Consider the following 15,989-nt stretch of genomic DNA (forward strand, 5'->3'; position numbering starts at 1 on the left):
TGAGCTCGACAAAGCAGGTCAGTGTGTTATCCCGTGAGGTGGAGGACAAGGATAATGGTGTAGAGTCCGTGTTTAGAGAAAAAGCCTGATAGATGTCGTTAACTTTTTTGAAGAAAAAATCAGATAAGGCGTCGCAAAGATGTTGTGAGGGAGGTGGTGTGAGGTCGTGCGTGCCACCCGACAAGCGTTTAGTGATGTCGAATAACTCTTTGCACGAGTTTTTGGCAGTCTCAATTTGTGCAGCATAATAGGCTCTTTTCGCCTCTGCGATCATCTGTTTGTACCAGGCAAGTGAGTCTTTATATAATGATTTACTTTCTGGGTCATAGCGCTTCCGCCAAAGTCTTTCTCTTTGTTTATTTAATTGTTTCTGTTTTTTAAGTTCATCCGAGAACCAGGGAGCACTGGGGGAGGCTCGATTCTGGGAGATAGATTTTACGGGCGCTAGCTCAAGTGTGGCCTGATTGATCCAGGTATTGAACTGATTTATGGCAGCGGTGGGGTCATCTGACAGCAATGGCGATGTTCTAGCCAGGAATGTGTTCAATGTCCCCGCCTTTATGTCCTTCCATGCTCTCACCTGTTTGGGGCTATTGTTAACAGCCCTCCTCTTAGAGGCATCGGGGATAGCTAAATGACTTAAAATGGCGTGGTGATCGGTCCATGCCAGGGGGAGGACATCTGCAATATGTAGCGACTCAATATTAGTAAAAATGCCGTCAAGAGTGTGACCAGCGTCATGGGTAGGGGCAGAAATACGTTGATACAGACCTAGTGTTTCCATGTCCGCTAAGAGGCATGCAGTGTCTGTGTCACTACTTGATTCAAGGTGGAAATTAAAATCGCCTAACACTGCAAAGTGATCTTCAAGGGCTATGGATTCCAATATAGACCCTAGGCTGAATAAAAATGGGGCACGTGCTCCAGGTGGGCTACTAAGCACAATTGTTTACTTTTAATCTTTAAAAATTCATATCTTGACTCCTTTGTATTGGATTTTTGTTGAATTGATCTTGTTTAATTTATAAACTCATAATCATATTTCTCTATACTGATGTGGAGTCATTTTCTGGTGTTTTCACGGTGTTACTGTTTGAAGTGTTGCACAAATATTTTACATATTGCCTCTTGAGTCAAACCTGCCTGCTATATGCCAAGTTATCAGAGGGTGAGCATAGGTTAATTTATGGTGTGTATCTAACTTACCCTGACTACAATTATGGTTCCTACTTGTGGTGCTTGGTTGCTCTGCCAACCAGAAACTGCATTTCTAACAGATCCTTGCTGGAGAGGCATGTTAATAAGCATCTCACAATCTTCCTCGAGTCTAACGAAATCCTCCACCCCTCACAGATATGGTTCAGGCCACAGCACAGCACTGTAACAGCCTTGCTAGCTGCGGGCAAGGAACTTAGAACTTTGATGGACAAAGGAGGGTTAGCTACTCTTATCTTACTAGAGCTTAGCACAGCCTTCAAAACAGTAGATCATGCTACCCTTATCCTAAGGGTAGCTGATGTGGGTGACATCAGCCGTGCTATAAAATGTCTCTCCCCCTTTCTGAGGAACAAATCATTCCAAGTGCTCTGCCATTTTTTGTGCTCTCACAGCTTCCCTTTGAACTGTGGTCCTCCATGAGTCCCATTCTTTTTAATTTTTATCTTCTTCTTCTGGCCAAAACTGTGTGCTTTTTTGTGCTGTCATTGGTTTCTTATGCCGATGACACCCATCTCTCCTGACCCCAGCTCCAACCATGATAACTTGGTCCTCTGTCTTCATGAGGTGGCCAAATTGATGGCCAACTACAAATTGAAGCTCAATGAAGACAAGACAGGGTCATGTTATTGGGCAACAACCTCATAAGGCAAGGTCCATCTCTTATCCCTGACTGCCTGAATGGACTCCCTAACCCCAAAGTGGCAATAAAGGGCCTTGAGATGTGGCTCAACTCCAGTCTCGCCATGGACCACCAAGCAAGAAAACTGGCAACTAACCGTTTTAGTGTCTTTAGGTAATTAAGGAAGGTATTAAATCTACTCCCCTTCCTAGCCAGAAGATTAGCTGTTCAGGTCCTTGTCATCTCGCGCCTTGACTGTGGCAATGTTTTGTATCTTGGGTTGCCTCATTACGTGACACAATCATTACAAGCTATTCCGAATGCTCCCAAGCTCTGGAACACCCTTCCTCTTGAACTTCGCCAGCAGTCCAATGAGCTTTACTTCTTTAGGGCATCGAAGACCTGGTTCTATGGTTGGTAGCTCTGCTGGTTATGCTAGCTGTGTATTGGCTGACTGAGCACTATCCGGCTTCTGGATAGCTACTCGTTATATAAGTCTATCAGAGTAGAATAGAATGAATTCTTCTCTTGGCTGTAGAAAGGGCAGTTAAGGTCTTTCTTAACAGATCAGCAGAGTATAAACTCTCTGATACCTTATTTGTTATTTCAACACAGTCAATTGGGACATAAACCTTATTCTTCCTCTCTAGCAAGATGGATAAGAATTGTAATCTCCTCTGCTAACCAGGAATGTGGAGAAGAGGTTCCAGAGATGATAAGTGCTTATTCACCATAGAGATAGCAGCATCCTAGGCTGAGTGGGTAGGAATTTCCATTACGGAGATTTGTAAGGCTGCTAATAGGACCAGCCTTCAATGTTTATTTTACATTATAGATCACACCTTGCTCAGGATTCTGAGTTAGCTTTTGTATGAAAGAATATTATGGGATCCATGTCAAATGAAAATGCTGTTGATCTTCGCAGCTTTTCTGTAGGATTTTTAATGGTTCAGTAAAGAGACCTGCACCTGTTACAGCCTTATGTTTTTGACGGAAAACTGAGCTTTAGCCAATCTTTGGTGTGTACCATTATCTGAAGAAGTTGATTATTAGCTTTATCATGCCTCTTTCAGTAAGGAAAGGGACGAGAAAGGAGAAGAAGAGATAATGCTCATATTACTTACCAGCAATCTTCATAACTACGATTCTTCCTTACTCGTCACAGTACTTATATCCTCCCGCTCACCCTGTTTTTCCTTATCATCATTTTAAGCTAGGGGTTTGGTAGAAAGCAGACAGTGTTGTGAGGAGAGAGGGGATTTCTATGAATAGAAAGAGAAAACAGCTTTGGGGAGTGGTGAACAGTGCAGTGAACGGCCACATTCTCACATTAAGTAAGTTCTGGAAGAAGTAACAAAATGCATTACAAAAGGGACGAATGAAAAAATCAGAGTAATGAAAATCACCGCTAAGTAATTTGAGCATTACATGTCGGTGATGAAGGAGGAAAATGGCCTGGGTTGGATTGATTCAGGGTCAGATCTTTACGTACAGTATATACTGGAACTGAATAGTTCTTTGTAATTGGAAGTGTTGTTGCAGTGCTTAATTTGTAAAAGAATAAGGTCCAAAAAGTTGCAAGCATCCCCAGGGCTGGAGCTAGAATAGCAAGGCTGCATTATCTTCATTCCACTTCATGCATCTTTAATCCAACACGAAACACTCCCTGCCTCTTTACCTCACTCTTGCAGACTTTTTCTCAACCCTATTTTCTTGAATTTCTCATAAGAATTAAGAGTTTCGATTGTTGAAGAGATTGAATACCAAACCCTTAGTGCTCTTCCTGAAAAAGATTGTTTTGTCATTTTTTTCTTACTTGAGAGCCTGAGTTTCGGATGTATGACATCACAACGCATGCTTTAAGATCGCATGCTTTTACATCGCAAGTTTTACAACGCATGACTTTACAACGCATAGTGTTGAGGGGTGCTGGATAGTGAATAGTTTAATTTACTATTCCAACTCCAGTCCCCGTGGATAGTAGGGAAGGTGTTGGATAGTAAATTAAATCTATTCCCTATCCTAGAGCGCCCCCCAGCGCAATGCTTTGTAATGGTTTGCGTTGTAAAAGTTGCGATCTAAAAGCACTGAGTGGTAAAAGTTGCGTTGTAAAGGATGTTTCCCCTGAGTTTCTCTGGACTGTGGTTGAGTACTATAGTACTGCTGAGCAGTTGTTGCTGTTGGGAGAAACATTCAATACAAATCCAGTTTTGATGGGATTGAGTTTAAGGTGATGATGTGACATTCCGAACACTATGCCATAGAGAGTCTGGGCAAAAAACAGAATTTCATTTTATTAGGACACTTTCGTATAAAGCTGAGTGTTAGACCTGGCACCTTGGCGTGAGTCTCCCTTCCACTTTTTGCTGATGTGCCTCAGATGTTTTTGCTGGTGTTCGATGCTCAGGGCACTGCTCCATGGCCAATCCGTGCCGCAGTGCAAGTGCTCCCAATATAAAGTGTATCCGTAATTGATTTCCATGATTGTCTTATTTGGTTTCCTGTCAGTCCCCAGTAACGTGCACCAGATGTGCCGGGGCTTGTAGGTACAAATGCCGCTAGTGGGACTGCAGCGCTGGTTGCGCCACCCACCGAAGCGGCTCGTAAAAGATGTCTCGGGTCCGCCATCGCAGACCTTGCGTACGGTCTGGTACCGTCACGCTGACTGCGCAAGTGCACACACTTGCCAGTCCCTAAACCTTCCCTAACCTTTATATCAGTCACCCCTATGGTAGGCCTACGGGTCGGGTGAATTGTAAGTGTAAGGTAGGACAAGCCCTGATGTGTGTGGCATGTCCTAGTAGTGAATTACCGCCCTTTTTCGTTCTTCACTATTGAAGGGCTGCCTGTTCTCTTAGGACAAGGTGAGATGCTGGAATTATTACACGCTATAGTCCCGGCCGGCTCAGGGAACACGGTGGCACGTCGAGTTTGGTATGCCTGAACTCAGATAATAAAATACTTCCTTTAGCAAGGTTTATTTTAATATCCTGAGTTTGCAAATGCTACTTTTAGAAAGTTAGCATTTGCTCGCCTGACTATTTCAGCCTGCCTCTGCCAGGGTGTGTATCTGCTGTTTGGGTTTGTGTGAGTGACAGGGCTGGGGAATTCCCGGGGACAGTCAGGGTTATCAGGTGGTGAATAGGGTGCTTACACCAGGATGGGTGGGCGGAGTAGTCCTTGACTCTGAATAGGGTTGTGCTCCACCACCACAATACTGGCTCCACCTCCTGCGGAGCATCTGATGTCCCTGCCCTGCACCCTGAAAGAAGACGGCAACTTCCTGTCAACAGAGTACTCCAAAACCGGGTTGAACCAGGCTCAGGCCCCCTGGCCTGCCAAGACAAAAGAAATTGAGTTTATAGGTAGGAGCTCTGCTCCTAAGAAATTAGATCCAGTTTTCACTACGACAAACCTCTGCCTGACTAGAAGGACCAAGAGAAGCTGAGGAAAGGAAACCTGCAGTGGTGCCTTGCTGAGGACGGAGAGGAAAAGACCAGAGAGGACTTTGAAGACTTGTGCCTGAAACTATCTCCAAGGGCTTGATCACGAGCTTGCCCGCTGAACGGAACCCCAGGACCATTGGGTTCTACTCTGCCTGTGCCCGTTTGCTGTTGGGCCTTTAGTTCTTATTCCCTCACCGGAGTTGTGACTCGGGTGCCTTTGCCCTCCAAGGTCGTGATAGCTCGGAGCCTGGTCGCCCCGCTGCAGAGAGCCCCGCTCAAGCTTGAGTCGCTCTCCGCTTCAGAGCCGGGCCGCCCGCTCTCCTGTCACCTCGCCTGTTACGGAGCACGCTATGCGCCTCTCATAATCTCTGCACGGAGCGCATCTGATAGCCTCGGACGGTCCATATGTCGTAACGTACCCGACTGTCTCGCTTTGCCCTTCCGCATACCAAGACCATGCCGCACCTCAAGAAAGGCCTACCGGAAGGAGGAGCCAATCAGGCATTCGAAATGGCCGCATAGTCACTCGGCTCCGTGAGCCCACACGTCTATCCTGCCGAATATCCTGACCCACGGAGGCATACTTTGATAAAGGAAAGAAAACGAGCACCTACCGTTTGCTTCCGGAGCTCCTGCGTGCCGCCGATCCTGGGAATTCTCCCCGACTGCTCTGCGGCCCATGCGATGGTGAGACCGGGGCGTTGACTAGGCGGGGCTTTCGGCCGCAGCTGCAGCACCAACGGCCGTTGATGGCGGCGGGGAGCCTGCCGGTGGGGGCCGATGATATGAAGGACCGCTGCCAGCGGTGAAGACCCGACCCGCTTGTCGGGGACCCTTGAGGGGCAGTGTGGTGGCGCAGGATCGAAGGGGGCGCTTGACTCCTGCCCCCTCCCCAAACTTTGTTGCCTGGGAATAGCCAAGGATTGCCTCCGACATAGGCGGGCGACTCCCGGGGCCCTGCGGGACTTTAGCCTTTTGGTGTCTCTCCTTTCTGGACCCTGCCCCACAGTTTGTTTGCCCTGGGGACGCATCCCGCGGTGCCCTCACAGTAAGGCCTGGTCCCTGAATATGGTGAAGAGGGACGGGGCCGACTGGATTAAGATGGCGGCTGGTGCCCCTCTCTGCGGTTCACGTCCAGGTTTGGCGGCTGTTGCACGGATGGGGCCTGGATGCCCGCAACGCACCAAGGAGTTCACACCCTGGGACGTGTTGGCTGCCCTAACAGTTTTGCACGAGACCATGGATTGCCATGTCCGAGACCTGGGTGCAAGGATGGACGCCATTGCTGTTTCGCCATCTATGGCAGCCACAGTCCTATTCCAGGGGTCGGCCGATGGACTTGCTGCTGTGTCCATGGAGGAGGTTTCGGATCCTCGGGGGCACCTTGGGTCACTTGAAGACCGGGCTCCCGTGCCCACACGGACTGTCTTGGTTGCTCGTATGGAGGTATCCTTGGGACACATGTCCGGCTGGCGGCTGGGGGTGGAGCGCTGTTTTCCTCCTTGGACTGGCCTGGTTGTGTTGCGGTGGTGGCCAGACTATTTGACTCTCCTCTCCTGGATGATGTTATTATTTGCCAGCTTTGGGAGGTTCATGGGCCCGGCGTTGTTGTTGCCTGATCTTTGCTATCTATATTTGGACAGATTTGGATTACTATGCTCTTTTGTGGCTTCGCCCCGTCCGGGCTCATCCATACTGTTTGGACCCTCAGGACTGTGCTTTACATTGATTAACGAGAGGACTTCGGGTGGTACTACTGCCAGACAGGGTCAGGGATGAGGTGGCTTACAATCTATCTGCTTTTTTGCTGACAGATGGTGCAGTGGGTATCTTCGATCTATATTTCATTGTTCTTGTGCTCGGGATTTGCTATTCTTCCTTATGGTATTGTTTCCTTTTTGGGATTTCCGAAGTGTAGGGGTGAAGGGCGGGGCCGGGCGGCGCAATGAGGGCCCTCCTCCGCCTATTTTCTCTTCTTCTCTTCCTTTTCCCTATCTTTCTATATTTCGGGTTCTATTAGGGCGACAGGCACGCGGCTGGGGGGTAGGCCATGACCTTCTGTGGGTGTGCAGGGTGGGGGGTTGCGGGATGGGTGTTAGATTAGTATTTGTTTCTATGGCCCTTTAGTCTTTCTTCCTTTTTAGTGGCGCCGTCGCCCAGGTTCCTTGCGGTGTGTTTGGAGTTGAGGGGCGGGGATTAGACTTGTTATACGATGGGGTTGAGCTTCCACTTCTCCTGTTATGTATATCTTATCCCCTGATGCCCCCCCGTAATGCTACTGTTCCTGATATCCTGATTCGCACAATATCGCGGGACTGGTTGCGACAGTGCGGCACTTCTCCGTAGTTCTTTATTTGAAAATGAACCTTTCAAATCCTGATTCAAGCTGTTGTGTCCGCTCACAAACTATGTACTGTTATTTTATTATCCTGGGCTCCGAACTGTCACAACTATGCATATTGCTTGCAATGTTTTGGTTTTGTCTAGCGGCCGGCCGTGATGGTTGTAGGCCCATACCTGTAATCACATGTGTTACGAATAAAGGTTCACAAAAAAAAAAGAAAGGCCTACCGTACTGTGGTACCGAAGGCCCGGTGCTGCACCCGTCTGCCCGAGAACGCGACGCCCCACACAGATCCACAGGTACGACCTGGTGTGCTAAGAAGTAGTACGCCCGGCAGGCCTGAACGGCGTCTCGCCCCGTGAGCTGCATCAGACCCCGGATCGCCACAACCCTTAACACCGTCCCGCTCACCCACCTCGCACCTCGAGGGGGCTCATAGCTGGATAGATCCTTTGGAGAATCATTGGCCTCGTCCCGGGCCCGCCCTCACCAGTAGCCGCGCCTGAAACGCCTCGGACACTCATCGCAAGGTACACTTGAACTCTATCCCGAGTTTGCATCGGATCCAGGGTCCGCAACGTTTGTTTTCCCTGTCATCGTACCTTGCTAACCAAGAACACTTAAGAACAATCGCCTATTTAAATCTGGTGGCCTTCAATCGCTAAACGTTATATGGTCTTGTGATACTTCTGCATATGAAGTATTTTTACATAAAGTCTACGTATTTTTGATACAATCCTACAACTGGTGTCCGTCTGTGGAGGGTCAGTGGGTTTCCTGTATGTGATCATAAATGCTTAACTAACTATCGCCCTGAAGATTAGCCTTGTCTGCTTGCGCCACACTACCTAGAGGGTGAGCAAGGGTTATTCCTAAAGGAGTAGTTCTCTTACCCTGACTAGAGGAGAGGGTTCCTGTTTGCCACAAGTGCATACCTGTGCCAACCAGAGACCACCGATTCTAACACTGAGTATCATCAGCATACTTTCAAAAGTGCCTTGTGGGGCCCCACATTAGAGAAGGCGAATGTTTGAGTGGAAGATTGCCACTTTAATGCATTATTATTTGTTTCAATGTACAAGGTGAACCAATGAATCATGATCTATGTTCCCTATAGGCTATGCATGCGCGCACAGCCATGCTTCTTACAGCGCCCAGACACTCAGTGGGAGCGCGCTCTCCCCTTGAGAAACAAAATGCATTACAAAAGGGACGAATGAAAACATCCCTTTTCAAGGCAGGCGGCGCACCAGGAGGACCAGTACATCATTAAATGACAAAGGGGCTGCCTCCAGTGTTCCAAGAGGCTCCTAGCAGGCAGTGTGAAACAAAACATATGTGAATATGTTTCACACTGCAATGAGAGGGTGTGGATGTGGCATTACGTCCAGTGCTTCTGACATTGGAACTGGGGGAACATTACAGGCCTGGCTCGAGGGCAAGTGTATTAAAATTTAAAAAGCATCTGCTGCCTCGTTCCTGGCCACCAGCAATTTTCAGGCCACAATAAAAATGTTAAGATATATCCAGTGATTGATGTTCTTCATGGAGTGAGATTGGAGTTTTGTCTAGTGGAAGTTTTGACTCATCATAAGGTAGCGCAGAGGGTTAATGGGATAATATACCTGATGCAAAGGACGTTTACCATGAAAATCACAAAACTGTAGTTATGAGGATAGCTCTTTGGGTTACTGCTTTTGTTAAGGAGATTCTTTAGCTTCTTGCAGTTTATAAGTTAAAATCCAAAAATAGAACCGCAAGATATTAACTTATCAAAGAGCTGCATGCAAACTGCAAGGTATATATTAGAGCATTATGATTGTTTCCCTAGTCTTTCATTATCCTAATGTTGCAAAAAGGATTTGTTTGGGTAGAAAATGTTATTTATTTATTTATTTATTGAAGTTTTGTATAGCGCTAGCTGGACCCGAGGGTATCAGAGTGCTTCACAGCATGTACAAATTATGAGCAGACAAGTTTTGGCGGAAAACGAGAGCAGAGAAGAGAACAAAAACAAAAACATCTTCAGTATACCAACTCAGAGACAATATATAAACAGTTGCGGAACATGTCTCCAGTTGGAGGGATTTCGATAGTAAACCTTCCTCAAGTCCTTTTTGGGTTGCCCTTTACAGTCGAGAGCATTCTAGGAAGAGGGCTTTGAGAAGTGTCTTGAATTTCGGGAAGGAGGTGGTCATTCTGATGTGGGGTGGGATGGAGTTCCAAATTTTGGGCGCATAACCCGCAAAGGATTTATTTCCGGTTTTGAGTTTCTGAGCTCTCAGTGGGATGAGTAGAAGCGTGTTGGAGCTTCTGAGGTTCCTGGACTGACCGTCTCTTTTGAGTTTGGTGGCCAGATATTCAGGTTTGCCTGTGTGCAAGGCTTTGTGCGTGAGAAAGGCTGTGCGAAAGCTGGCTCATTGATCAATAGGAAGCCACTTCAGTTCCCTCAGTGCCGGAGAGATGTGCTCAAACTTTTTCGTTCCTGTGACCATTCTTGCTGCGGCATTGAGGGTAGTGGTCAGGGGACCTAAATGAGATTTTGCTGATCCGGTCAAAGTTGCGATGCCATAATCAATTCTGGAAAGCACCAACGCCTGTGGGGCCTGTTTGAGATCTTTTGGAGGGAGGAAGGGTTTTATTCTGTACAGTAGCTTCAGATTTAGGAACGCGCATTTTGCTGCTTTTGAGATGTGTTTTTTCATGTCCAGCTTGGGGTCGAGGGTAATCCCTAGGGATTTCACAGAGTTTGTTGGGACAAGAGCCCCATTGAAGGCATCTAAGGCTTTGAGTCATTCCTCGATTTAAGTGTTTTTGTCTCTATTCGAGATGAGGAGAATTTCTGTTTTCTCTTGGTTGAGTTTGAGGTGGTTCATTGAGAGCCACTGTTGGACCTCTTTGAGCGTGACATTCAGTCTGTGGATGTCTCCGATCGAGGTGGTTTCCAGATAGAGTTGTGTATCGTCCGCGTAGAGGTGGAAGGGGATGTTGGACTTCCTTAGAAGTGTGGTGAGGGGTTCCATGTAGACGTTGAAGAGTTGTGAAGAGAGTACTGACCCTTGTGGGACTCCTCTACTGACAGGTCGGGGTCGGACTCGAAGTTGCTGATTTTTATTCTTTGTGTGCGGTTGTGAAAGGAGGATGAGAACCATTTTAGTACCGTCCTTTCAATGCCAGCTCGCTCTTGGAGGACTTTGAAGAGCAGGGTGTGGTCAAATGTATTGAACGCGGTCGATAGGTCAAGTAGGATGAGAAGGCTGCATTGGTCAGAGTCAAGAGACATGTGAAGATCGACTAGGACATTTAAGATTGCAGTTTCGGTGCTGCATCCCTTTCTGAATCCAGATTGGTGTGGGTCTAGAAGTTTGCTGTTCTCTAGGTGTTGGGTTAACTGAGGGCGAACACATCTTTCAAGAATTTTGGAGAGAAGCGGAAGGTTTGAAACCGGTCTGAAGTTGTTCATGTCCTCAATGTCCAGACTTGTTTTTTTTAGTAATGGGGTGACTTGACCCACTTTGAGGCAGTCAGGAATGAGTTCCGTGCTCAGCGAACTGTTGATTATCTTGCACCAGATTGGGGCTAGGGTAATCTTCAGGTCTTTCATCAGGTTCGAGGGTAGCTGATCTAGGGAGTGGGATGAGGGTTTAGCTGCGGCTATCAGCTTGATAATCTCATCTTCCTGGATGGGGCGGAAGGAGGACCAAAGTGTAGGAGTGCTCACTTGGGAGTTGCTTATTGATGCTAGTGTCGAAGTCCCCATGAGGGAGGAGGGGTCGGTGCTGAGAGCTAGATCTATTTTAGTGATTTTTTCGATGAAAAAGCTAGCAAAGTTGTCACAGAGCATTTTTGACGCAGCCATGTTGGATGTTAGAGTTCATTGGGGCCGTTTCAGCGTTGTCTAGGGCAGCGCAGAAGAAAGATGTCTTTTTGTTCTTGATGTGCTTATTGTAGTTTCTGCGTGCTGCCGTGAGTTGATCACGATGGAGGGAGGAGGGATTATTCCTCCAAGCTCTTTCTACGGTTCTAAGGTGTCTTCTTTCCTCATTGATGTCAGTGGTGAACCAGGACCTAGAGGGGGTGTTTCTGGGTTTTTTTAATTTCAGGGGCGCCAGCCAGTCCAAGGTGAGCATCAGGTTAGAGTGGTAGAGTGAGGTAAGTTCGGAGGTTGAGAGGTGCTCCGCTTCGATTGGGAGGAGAGTGCTTAGCCCTTCTTCTAGTTTGTCTCGAGGGACTCAGGATGTGTTCCTGGCCCATTTTGGAGGAACCAGAGTGAGGGGTTTGGATAGGGCCCGTTGGTTGATATGAAAAATAATAATGTGGTGATCGGACCAGTCAACAGGAATGATGAAGTCAATAGTGATTGATTTCTTGTCCGAGATGATTGCATCTAGGATCGCTCCTCTGTGGTGTATTTCTTCTAGGCAGTGTTGGAACATACCGTTGTCTAATAGGAGGCTGTTCAGAGATTGGATGAGCTGTTTTTTTGTTTCATTCCATCTTAAGTTGAGGTCACCCAGAATTATGCTGTTATAATTGCTGAGAGCGCATTGGGTGATCAAGTCCGAGAGCTGTGTTCCAAATTCATTGTGGTTACCAGGTGGGAAGTACAGGAGTTGGCAGTGTAGTGAGCTATTGGTACGCGATTTGATGCTGACTGATAGGCATTCGAAGGAATTATAAAGGCATGAGGTATTTTCTGAAATGGAGAGGTCACTTTTGTGAATGATTGCTACGCCATCCCCTATGTGCTCAGGTCTGTCTTTGTGGATGATTGAGAAACCCGGTGGCACCAGCATATCCATGCTGGGGTAAGACAAGGTGTTCAGGCAGGTTTCCATGATGAAAGCTACATCAAGGTCATGTGAGAGGATGGCTTCTGCTATTTCCGTAGCGTGTTTGGAAGTGGATCTGCTGTTGATGAGCATGCAGTTAATGGGCGGTTCTTCTTTAGGCTTCTGAGTGTCAGGGGGGCCCTGGGTATAGAGGATAGGTGCTCAGGAGGTCTGGGGGCTTTACGGTGGGGAGGGTCCCAGTCCATTCCCATAATACCTTGGATTACGGATTTGGGTGAAGATATCAGAGTCGGAGTTTGAGATAAGGTGGGCGGATTCGTTATCCGAGGGTGGGGAGCAAGCTTGTGGTAGGGGATGGTGGGGTGATCATATGATGAGGCGAGTGTGGTCGCTTCCTGGGGGGAGAGGTTGGGATTAGTTCTTCTGGGTCTGTCTGTTCGTGACTCCAACCAGGGTTTTATGAGTGAGGGCCGGGGGCCTGGGGGAGCCGAGGTCTGGGTGTGGGGTTGTGAGTCAAAAACAATTGTTATTATTAAAGAGAACCCCCCAACCATGGTGTTATGTTTTAAATCCTGAGAATGCACTTCTCTACACCAAGCACTCTTAAATGTTGCTGCCTTCCAGTATGGATGACTTGAAACTGTTACACCTTGTAATCCTTGTTCTTATGTAACATTTCCTATACACTGATTTACACATGCATGATTGATTGAAGCTGTATAATGTGTGTGTGATGTAGAATGCTCTGACGCCCTTCACTGGTATGAGTGGCGCTGTAGACCTAATAAATGTATCAGAGAGATGGTGTTTATGGAGACTTGAGGGGCACCATTAAAAGGTGGTAGTGAGGGAATCTGTGACTAAGGTGGTCATTGGGAGGCTGCAACAAACAGTGTCAAACTGGGAACCTCCAGCACTAAAGCTGGCCCTGAAAACAGGTTCCAGTGTGGATGCTCAGGTGAAGAACTCCAATACTTACCAGTGGAGGTTGCTCAAAAAACTGTAAAAAAAACATTAACTTTTCATCTTAAAGAATAGGTAAATACTTTTAAACCGATCCTCCTTTTTATTCATCATCACAAAGATGTCACCTTCAAATATATGAATTCAGGCTCTGCACTGTACAAAGCAATGTGGCTCCACCTACAATCTTAACATAGGCTAAATATGGGTTCATATGGCCCCTGACTTGCCTTTTAGTTCATAATAGCATTTTCTTTTGGGGGGAAGTGTTGGGGGAGCAGAAACGATTCTCAGTTAACGTTTAATAAATATTTGCACATTATCTGATGTACCAAGATGAGGTGCTACCGAAGACCTACTATAGTCTCTAACATAATCTGTGCATAATCTGTGCTGCATGATTGACATGCCACATATTTTCAAGGCTTGGCTAATGTATGGTTTCTTAAGAGCCAGAGCAGAGTATTGGCTCAGCTGTCCCTGTTAATTTGTTGGCTTGCCCACCTTTACCTTCTGCCATGGTACAGACCATTAGAATTGTGCATCAGGAAAGGACCAAATTATGCATCAGGGTTGAATTATGCAGCAAGAAAAGGCAAGTTATGCAGCGTAATACTGCGCATTTTTATGATAGTATTACTTTATTATTTTGACATTTCACACATGCTAACACTAACTGGGCAAATGTTTCACCTCTTTAGTACCAATTTAACACCCAAATACAACAATAAGCAACAGAAAAGTGCCTAGTCAACTTTTGCAAAGGGTCTTCCACATCACAGCAATACTTGTAGAACCGGTTTTAGTAACTTTTTTTCCATTCAAGCTAGAAGCAATTTGGGGGTATTAAAATCTGCAAATTATACAGATGATGGATTATGTGGCACATGTTGCAAATCCATACTCATGCAGAAAAGGCCAAGGACGCAAAATCATATCATTCCAGTCCCTGACCTTAGAACAAGGACATGAGCATTCTGTCAAGCATAGGTTTTGTACTAGAATGGGGTCTTTTAATTTAAAAAAAATATCTATTAAGATATCTCTCACTTTATGTGTGCTGTACAGTTCATCACACTTGCAAAGTTTGGAAAATATGGAGACTTTTAAAAGTTACTCCACTGTTACACCTGCCTTGAGGGGACATCATTTTTTGGCTCAATTCCACGTCTATAAATCTATACTAATATTATAAAGAGAGAACTGTGGGGTACTTGTAATGTGGGGTACTTGTAAAGCGCACTGTTACTCTAACTGAGTGTCCTGGCGCTGTAGACCGCTGGGGAACCCGTCCTGGTTTTCCCTCTGAGATGGTCCCTTTCTGTGTCCTTTGAGCCAGGTAAACTCGAAAAGTACACCACCAATCCAAACACCCAAGACATCTTTGAAAACGTCAGGGCAAGCAGAAGGACATATGCTATATAAAAATAAAAAATATACGTTCTTGAAAAAATTTACGAAGAAAAAAAAGTAGTCCCTTGGAAGTAGCGCCGGCCACGACGTGCGTGATGACATCGGGAGCGCGGGGAGGAGCGGCGTTCAGGAGCAAGAGGAAGAGCGGCCGACATGAGCGTGGGGAGGAGCAGCGGACAGGCGGGAGGAGCGGACAAGCGGTGAGGAGCGGCGTGAAGCGGAGGAGCAGTGGAGCAGTAAACTCAGCAGCGCGGGGTGGAGCGGCGGATGAGGTAAGTGAAGCAGCCGCGGGTGCGCACCAAGGGACGGGCGGGGGCCATAAACACTGAGTGCTCAAAAAGCATTTTCCTCAAAGTCGGGACGTTGTGGCAAACAAAGCATGGGCAGAACGGCCAGGACCTACGACGGGCGGGGGCCATGAACACTGAGTGCTCAGAAAGCCTTTTCCACAAAGTCGGGACCTCGGGGGAAACAAAGCGTGGGCAGAAGCGGACAGGACCTACGACGGGCAGGGGCCATGAACACTGAGTGCTCAGAAAACCTTTTCCACAAAGTCGGGACGTCGGGGAAAACAAAGTCTGGGAAGAAGAGGCAAGGACCAACAAAACGGCCGCTCTGCTGCGCCTCTCCTTCTGGGATGCTGCCCCAGCCCCTTCTGCCCCGAGCAACGCCGGGGCGGGCTGCTAGTGTTATTATATAGGGACTTGCCTCAAACCCCATGGGTGGTTGCATGGGAATGCCCATGTACCACCTATGGTATGCCCCCAATGCAAAGTAGCACAATTTAGTGCATAGTGCTACTTTGCGTTACTGTGGGCTACTTTCCTACACAAATCATGATTTTGGTTGGGAAGTAAATACAACCACTACACCAGGTGCTGGGTTTCTGTCACTTTTGTGATGCAAACTCAGCGCAAAGAGTTAAAAAAATCTGGATCAAAATCTCTAAACAGGTACTTTTCAATATTATGAGGACGATTTGTGTTTTTACTGCAAGCTAATATAAGGTTACCAAATGACCAATGTAGCGCAAATGTTGCTTTACTGTGCAAAATCAGAAGGCACTGAAGATGCCACAGAGAAGGAGCCACTGAAGCATGAGAGAAAAATGGTTTGCGTCTGGCATTAAGCATGCCAAATTTCTGTAGACAGGTTCTGGATTGGAAGAGAACTAGTATTAGAAAGTAAGAAAA

Source organism: Lissotriton vulgaris, chromosome 5 (genome assembly GCF_964263255.1).
Source record: "Lissotriton vulgaris chromosome 5, aLisVul1.2, whole genome shotgun sequence".
Classification (NCBI taxonomy): domain Eukaryota; kingdom Metazoa; phylum Chordata; class Amphibia; order Caudata; family Salamandridae; genus Lissotriton; species Lissotriton vulgaris.